The sequence below is a fragment of the Lasioglossum baleicum genome, unplaced genomic scaffold (assembly GCF_051020765.1).
Source record: "Lasioglossum baleicum unplaced genomic scaffold, iyLasBale1 scaffold0026, whole genome shotgun sequence".
Taxonomy (NCBI): Eukaryota; Metazoa; Arthropoda; class Insecta; order Hymenoptera; family Halictidae; genus Lasioglossum; species Lasioglossum baleicum.
Window position 1 is genome coordinate 1559910 of NW_027469086.1, and position 9043 is coordinate 1568952.

Sequence of the window (9043 nt, forward strand, 5' to 3'; positions counted from 1 at the left end):
CTGAGGAGGCGCGACGTAGGGTCTTTTACTGACGTCATCCAGACCAGCGGTTTATGGTCTGTGATTAGTGTAAATTTTCGGCCGTAGATATATGGTCTAAAATACTGTACTGCGAATATTATTGCTAAGCACTCCTTCTCTATTGTAGAATAGTTCACTTCAGCGCCCTGCAGGATCCTTGAGGCATAGGCAACGGGACGATCCTTGCCTACTTCGCCTTGGCTTAGTACGGCGCCGATGGCATATCCAGATGCATCGCAGGTGACGTTAAACGGCTTATCGAAATCCGGGTATTGAAGGACCGGTTCGTCACACAGAGCTTGTCGTAGGTCTTCGAAGGCCTTTTCTTGTTTTGGACCCCATTCGAAATTGTGCTCTTTGGCGAGGAGTTGGGTTAGGGGTTTGGAGATTTTAGCGAAGTCATTAATAAATTTGCGGTAGTACCCTGCAAGGCCTAAAAATTCGCGCACGTTTTTCGCGTTCTTAGGTCGTGGGAAATTTTGTACGGCATTAATTTTCTTTGGACATGGTCTGACGCCGTCTTGACTGATCTGATGTCCCAGGTATGCCACTTCCTTATGAAGGAAGCCGCATTTCGAGGGCTGTAATTTGAGGTTGGCTCCGCGCAGTCGGCGGGCTAGTTTATTGAATTTGGCATAATGTTCTTCTAATGAACGCGCGTAGATCACGATATCATCGAGGTACACGAAGAGTTCGTTGCCTTGTAGGCCGCAGAGGACTGTGTCCATTAATCTTTGGAAGGTAGCCGGAGCATTACGGAGACCGAATGGCATTCTGTTGAATTCGTAGTGGCCGAAAGGCGTGGAGAAGGCGGTCTTCGCGGCATCCTCCTTCTCCATTCCTATCTGATGGAATCCGCTGGCTAAGTCAAACACACTGAAGTATGCGGCGCTGCCTAACTGATCTAGGATTTCGTTAATGCTAGGTAGCGGGTACGCGTCGGCCACCGACTTCTCGTTTAATGCGCGGTAATCGATTACCATGCGCCACTTTTTGTTACCCTCGGCGTCCGCTTTCTTAGGAACAATCCGCAAGGGGGAATTATAAGGTGAGTTAGATGGAACGACTATGTCATTCCGTAAGAGTTCGGACATTTGCTTGTTGATTTCGTCCTTGTGGATTGGTGGGTAGCGATACTGTTTAACATGGATTGGAATATCATCCGTCGTGATGATTCTGTGAGTCACCGCATTTGTTTTCCCCAAACGATCCCCTTGGAGATGGACAAGATCATTGTGCTTTTCTAACAAAGATTTAACATGGTCCATTTCGTCGCCGCTGAGATGATCCATGGGGATAGTTTCTAATAGCTCTTTCACGCGAGCTTCGTGGGAATTTGCGATGGAATAGGTCATTCTGACCTTGGTTTTATCGGGCTGGTTACCGGAGTTAGTATAATGATCGGGCTGGTTACCGGAGTTAGTATGAGACTCGGGCTGGTTACCGGAGTTAGTATGAGGATCGGGCTGGTTACCGGAGTTAGTATGAGAATCGGGCTGGTTACCGGAGTTAGAATAAGAATCGGGCTGGTTACCGGAGTTAGAAAGGTCGGGATGGTTACCGAATGCGTCGGGACGATACCCGGAAGTAGAAAGGTCGGGATGGTTACCGAATGCGTCGGGATGGTTCCCGGAATTAGAAAGGTCGGGATGGTTACCGAATGCGTCGGGATAGTACCCGGAATTAGAAAGGTCGGGATGGTTACCGAATACGTCGGGATGATACCCGGAAGTAGAAAGGTCGGGATGGTTACCGAATACGTCGGGATGATACCCGGAATTAGAAAGGTCGGAAGAGTACGACTCGATTTCTTCCATCTCCAATGGGGGCAATCGAAATGAAACTCTTTCCGACGAGGTGTTAAAACACCGGAGGCTCGCTTTGCCTTTACGATTGGTGACAACGCAGTCACCCAGGAATACATCCGGCGCTACTGTTACGTCGTCCGATGTACGACGTTGGCCTTGTACATACATTATGTATTCAAGGTCTGATCTACATAAGATCCACACACCGTCCCCTAGACATAAGAACATAATATTAAGATCTCATATATTCGATTGTTCTAATCCTTATCTCCGTCTCTACCCATCACCATAACTTCACCTTGATCAACACCTTACCTCAGTTTCAACCCATCACCACGACACATAATGCAATAAAGTATTGCATCACTCTGGAAGCATCTAGAAGCTTCTAGAAACGTCGAGAAGTCCAAAGACTGCTGCATCAGCAGTCCCACGCTCGTAGAGGGCAATAGGACAGCCACGAGACTGCAGCGTCAGCAGAAATGCACGTGCAGTCCCCGGGAGCGAAGACGCTGCTGCGTCAGCGGTTCTCCCACTCCGACGACTGAAGAACAAAGAGACTGCAGCGTCAGCTATCCCCACTCCGAACGAAGGAGGCAAGGCAGAGCGGACGCTTGCATCAGTCCGCCTCCATCTCGCGACTCGAGCAGTCCACCTTCAGCCAGCGACTCGCACAGACGTGCCTACCTGGCCTCAGCCGCCAGTCCGGCTTCAAGAGCAGACGTGTTCAGTCTAGCTCCGCGAAAGTGAAGTGTGTCGATCCTTCACTCCTAATTCCAATTCCAATTCCAACTCTAACTCAACTCAACTCAAGTCCTAATTCTCATACGTTATTCCTATAACATATTACAATATCCATTATTCATTAATCCAATTACTACTCCTATTATAATACTACTTACATATTGTATACCAGTGTACTTACCAGTTCTTATTTAATATATCGTTGTTATACCAGTGCTTCGATCTTGTTATTCTTGTGTTAGTTCAACACCATCTTCCAATTCAGTTCTTGCATCGAATATATTAAACTCGTGACATATCCGGACTTGGTCTAAAGTGCGCAGTGGAAACGCTGAGCCGCCAATAAGGAATTTGAAGCGAGTCATAGAGAAGTTCTCGTGCCACGTCTAGAATTGGTCTAAAGTGCGCAGTGGAAACGCTGAGCCGCCACTATAGACGTGAAGCGAGTTAACTACCAAAAAGGTTAATAACAAGTAGAAGTTCATTTTCATTATATTATTAATATTCCATCATTACTATTCCTTACCCATGCGACGCCCACGTCGAGCGGGACGCAAGTATCAACTTGCTAAATTGAGACGCGCGTTGAGAAATAAAGCGGTGCTCGATCAAATCATTGCCACTACCGAGTGGACAGAACTTCTGGGAACCACCGAGCACATTCCGTGTGACGCGTCCGATTACGTTTCTGTATACGGTTGCCTTTGCAACCCTCCTAAAGAGGTCAACCACGCGGACCTCTCGCGAGCTCCGACGCCAGTTCTGCATCCGGTCGATCGTCCTGAGGTAATCGACATAGCCGACGACGACAGCCAAGACACGATCATCGTTCCCAGGGTCCGTTGCCGAATCGTCAGTGACGTCCCTCTGCCAACTCATCAACGTGTCGTCTTGCGGCCAGCATCCAAGGCCACTAACGTCGTCCCGAACCGAGCAGCAGCAACTCTGCCAGATCTTCCCCACCTCGAGGACATCTGTATAGAAGACCCGATGTACGACCCCTACTGCCAGTACCGCCAGTTCCTGCTGCAACAATATTATTAGGTGTTAATACAACATTGCGGTGAGTCGTATAATATCTTGTATAATTGCTGAATCCTGTAAACTCACCGTTCTCGTTGCATCATCTCGCGCGTGATTCTTGTCGGGACACTTCTTGTAACCGCGTCGGACGTTCTCTTCTTGACTGCATCCATAGCAATATCGGTTGTCCTAGTGCATATGACGGCCCGCGGCTGTCTCGGCACGAAAGACCACTCCTCATTTTAATCATAATATCTCAACCGTCCGTCTGTCACTGTTCTCTTTTCTCTCTCCTGGCACCTGTAACAAAAACACAGTGACGGACGTGACAAATTTGGCGCAGTCGGTAGGACATCGAAGTGGTCGCCGATATTTGCATTAATAAGCCCGACGCGTGTCAGTGCGAAGTTCACATTTCTTAAATCCCATTTATATCTTTCAAAATGTCTCGCCCAATCACGCGATCTCAAAAGGATCTCCGAGCAGATCCTAACGCAGACCTTCCTCCAATGACCGAGGAAGAGTTACTCCTTTACGCGCAAGACCTCGCCCGTAGAGAGCAATATCTCAAAGAAGAAACTGATTTTATTGCCAAATTGCGTCTCAAATATGAAGAAGACGCACAAAACCAAAAGAATATGCTCGACGAAATACGAAAAGAGCTTCATAACATCCAAATCACGAGTCAAACCCTACGTCAACAATCGCCTACACCAGGCCCTAGTAACGTCTCTAATATGCGGGAACCTTCACCGCCAGAGCCACGCGAAATCCCACAGTATGAACCTACTGGCAATTTCGCTCTAAAACAAGCCGCCGAGCTTGTCCCTAGATTCGACGGAACTTCGTCTTCCGTCCTACAATTCATACGTGCATGCAAACGCGCGCGTGACACCGTACCGGCCACTGCTGAGCGTGCCCTCACGAAATTGCTCTGCAATAAACTCCATGATCGTGCATATGCCGCTATAGAAGGCGAGCACATAGTCACAATTTCTGCACTATGCGAAAAGTTACGAACAGTACTGGGCCCATACAAATTCGTTGACCAGTACCGTGGCGATCTCGCGAGTGTACTCCAAGCTCCAAACGAGCACATCTTAGACTTCATCAATCGCGTTAAAGACCTTCGAACCGCGATTCAAGATGCCACAGATATTGGCCTTGATTACGAAGAGCTGGATCGTTTCGTAGTAGATTGTTTTCTACGAGGTCTCCTTCCCCAGCTGCGTGCTGAAGTGCTTCATTGCCCTTCGCGAAATCCTGCCACTGTTTTCGAAGCAGCCATCTCTGCTTACAGGCAGTATGAGTCAGACCAGACTCGTCGACGAGAACTGATCCGCGAAGAAAAACGAGTCAGCTTCTCTGATAACCGGCCGTATCGCCCGCGTTCCACGTACGAGTCCGCTCGTGACATTCCAGAGCGAACCCAAGAACGCCGCGATAGCAGACCGGACTCGTCTCAGCAGTCCTCGAGAAACTTAAACCGGGACTCTTATCGCTCCCCGACGCCGCAACGGCGATGGGAAAATAATCCTCGCGACCAAAACACGTACCGCGATGGTCGCACAGATCGCCCCTCAAGCCCTAACAAATTTTGCAACTACTGCAAAGTCCCCGGGCACGATATTCACGAGTGCCGTAAGCGCGCTTTTAATAATAATAGGAGGTCGGGAAACGAGTCCGGCCTCCCGACCGAAGCCAACCCCAGGCGGGAGGCCGCATCTTCAACTCAAACTACAGCCCGCACCCAAACAGCTATCCGGACGAACGACCAGTCCGACGATTCGTCTCAGCAGTAAATCTTGCTGCAGACTCACCAATTCCGCGCGTAAAAATCTCCGCCCCTCAATTACAAAAGAAGTGTGAATTTTTGTTAGACACGGGTTCGGAGATCAACTTAATTCGTGCGTCAAGTCTAGAACCAAATCTACCTATAGATCATACGAACACTATAGAAGTCCAAGGAATAACCGAGGGATCCATTCCAACTCTCGGTCAAATTAAAATACACTTACAGGGTCAAAACCCTATTGAATTTCATGTCTTGGAAGAAAGCTTCCCAATTAACATCGACGGAATCCTCGGTTCTCCCTTCTTCAGAACAGGAGCCGAGATCTCCTTTGCGAATGAATACATTATGATAGGAAACATTCGGGTTCCCTTCTCGAACCCTTGCGCGCCCACGGCTGAGCCTCGCGATAAATTGGCAGCAGAGGTTATTTCAATGCCTTCGTCTATGACCAACGATCTCGTTAAAACTCCAGCCGCCAAGCGTGAGGAACATTCGGCAGGGAACGTTCGAGTGTCTTCCTCAAATCCTCGTGCACCCGCGGTCAGACCTTGCAGAGCTCCGGTGACGGAGGTTATTTCAATGCCTCCTCGGGATTCGATCGAGTACTCCCTAGAGAAAAACGCCGTGAAAAGCCGGCCGGAATCGAAGGAGACTCGAGAGATATCGGAGTACACTGCGAGAAGTCGGATCGTGGAGCGTGAGGATCGAGTCCGAACGAAGACTCCTCTGAAATCCGAAGAATGCGTCCTCGAACCTCGTACCGTTGCGTGCATAGCGGTCGACGTCGAAGGACCTAAACAGGGATATATCCGCCGTGTTAATGTAGCGCCGGATGTATTCCTGGGTGACTGCGTCGTCACCAATCGTAAAGGCAAAGCGAGCCTCCGGTGTTTTAACACCTCGTCGGAAAGAGTTTCATTTCGATTGCCCCCATTGGAGATGGAAGAAATCGAGTCGTACTCTTCCGACCTTTCTACTTCCGGGAACCATCCCGACGCATTCGGTAACCATCCCGACCTTTCTAATTCCGGGAACCATCCCGACGTATTCGGTAACCATCCCGACCTTTCCAATTCCGGGTACCATCCCGACGTATTCGGTAACCATCCCGACCTTTCTACTTCCGGGTATCATCCCGACGCATTCGGTAACCATCCCGACCTTTCTAACTCCGGTAACCAGCCCGATTCTTATTCTAACTCCGGTAACCAGCCCGATTCTCATACTAACTCCGGTAACCAGCCCGATTCTTATACTAACTCCGGTAACCAGCCCGATTCTCATACTAACTCCGGTAACCAGCCCGATCATTATTCTAACTCCGGTAACCAGCCCGATCAATTCCAAGACCAACTCCATTCCTACGACAATCAAAGATCTTCAAGACCCATATGTAAGCAGGTCTGTTCTATACTGCACGATAAATCCAGTGACAGTTCTAAACCAGAGAAGGATATCATAGTCTCCAAAGTAAAAGAACTTCATAACTTACTTCGAAATCATATCTTTGATGATCCACAGAAACTCGATTCCTTTCAACTTCCATCTGCACGTTGCCATGCGAAGCGAAACAAATACGATAAAATTAATCTCCGCGCTACAGCGAAATACGCGTCAGCAAGAAAGCAATATAAATCCGAGTACCCTCGCGATAACGGATATTCCTATGAGAATAAGCGAGCGAAATTCGAAGCCCCGCGTCGGCTGTGACGTCGGTCGCACCTCCGACGTTAGCTTTAAGACTACATGTAAAATTAGAAACATAAGAGCGAGCGTTCCCCTTTAAAGATTCCAAAACTCCTAAAAATCCTTCATAACAATGAATCCTTAACACCACGTACATCTGACTGAAATCCATCAACATAACCTAAAATCCAAAATCTGTCAAAATCCTAAAATAGCCAAAAATGGCCCAAACTCGAAGATTGAAATATCATTGGACTCGTGAGCGAAAATCATGAAACTAACCTAAAAATTTGTAGGTTATGTTCTCAATTCGCGTTTGTTTAGACTTTACCAAAATTTCGATTTTTGGTAATTTTCAAAAGTACTTAGAATATTTTCAAACATATGATCGGTCGACAAATGATGTCAACTAATCATATGACATACAAAATTTAAATCGAAACGCCTTGCAAGAGCAAGCGTTCGAAAATATTCTAAGTCCCAATTTATTTAAATAAATAAATAGGTACGCCAATGGTTACCACTTAATTTTCGAGTCCTGCACCACTGGGAACGAAAACTGCTGACTCTAGTGCGGCGGCCATCGCGCTGTTTACGACGAAGACCGGCACAAAGAGGACACGGTCCCCTTTTGCGAAGTCAGCATTTTTCGGACGAACGTTGTTCGTCGACGAACGTTCGATTCTCCCCAGTCCTCTCCGGGGACCCGAGTGGGTCAGTCGAGTTTTCGTCAATCTTCCAAGTCCAGACTATTTAGACATAGTCTTTCCAAATCCAGATTGTTTAGACACAATCTTTCCAAATCCATACTGTTTAGACACAGTCCCTAATACCATTCAGTAATATCGTATTCTTATTCGTTTAATTCAAATATTACTTCGTTTATTCAATTAAACATTTTTATTGCGTTTCATATTTCGTACTTAGTACGTATTTCGATTTCGTTAATAATAAGCATCTTTACCGTTGAATTCTTTTACGTTTATAATATACTTTGTTTTACCAGAGTCAATCTAAATCCCAATTATTATTTCCTTGCTCCTAACTTCGTAGTTTGAAGTGACACGTTGTTAGTTAGAGATAGAGTTCTCACTGGAAAGTTCGCGAATAGTATTCCTTATTCAATTTCCTGTTACGTGTTCGCGTACGTGCGTGATAGTGATAGACTTGCTCGCATAGCAAGCTCCGCAGCATCCACGTCCGTTTTCTCGAATCAAAATATCGTCAACCACGCGGACGATATTCGCGAGATAAATTCACGGGATCGCACAGCGTCCACGCCCGTTTTCGCTAGTTAAAATATCGTCAATCACGCGGACGATATTCGTGAGTTAGATTCACGGTATCGTACAGCGTCCACGCCCGTTTCCTCAACGAGCGCATCCGTCTACAATACCGTAGCAGCCAGCTGTCAATCATTGGAGGTCGTTCCTGTCAAATATTGACGTGACAGAGTTTGGCGCAGTCGTCAATCCTTGAAGGTCGTTTCCAGCCATTTGGATCAACGCCTGTCAAGCAGAGCGGACCGTATTCAAGGCCATCAGCGCAACCGTAGCTGTTCATCCGTTGCGAATTCATGTCTCGTGTCAATCGACAAGCAAGCGAAGCGTAAAAGTAAGTGGAACATATTACCGCGTATGTTTCAGGGTCGCGTGCATCATTCATCTGTGTAAGACTGCATGCAGGTGTCGGCATCGGGTCCTAGTCTGTTGATAAAAAGACCAACACTTTTATTAAATGTCAGTCAGTGGAAGAGTAGAGTAGCCGGGCCGCGGTATTCTCTTCTCTTGCTTTTGTCACGTCCTGGCGGGGCTATAAGAGCAAGAGAAGAGAATACCGCGGCCCGGCTACTCTACTCTTCCACTGACTGACATTTAATAAAAGTGTTGGTCTTTTTATCAACAGACTAGGACCCGATGCCGACACCTGCATGCAGTCTTACACAGATGAATGATGCACGCGACCC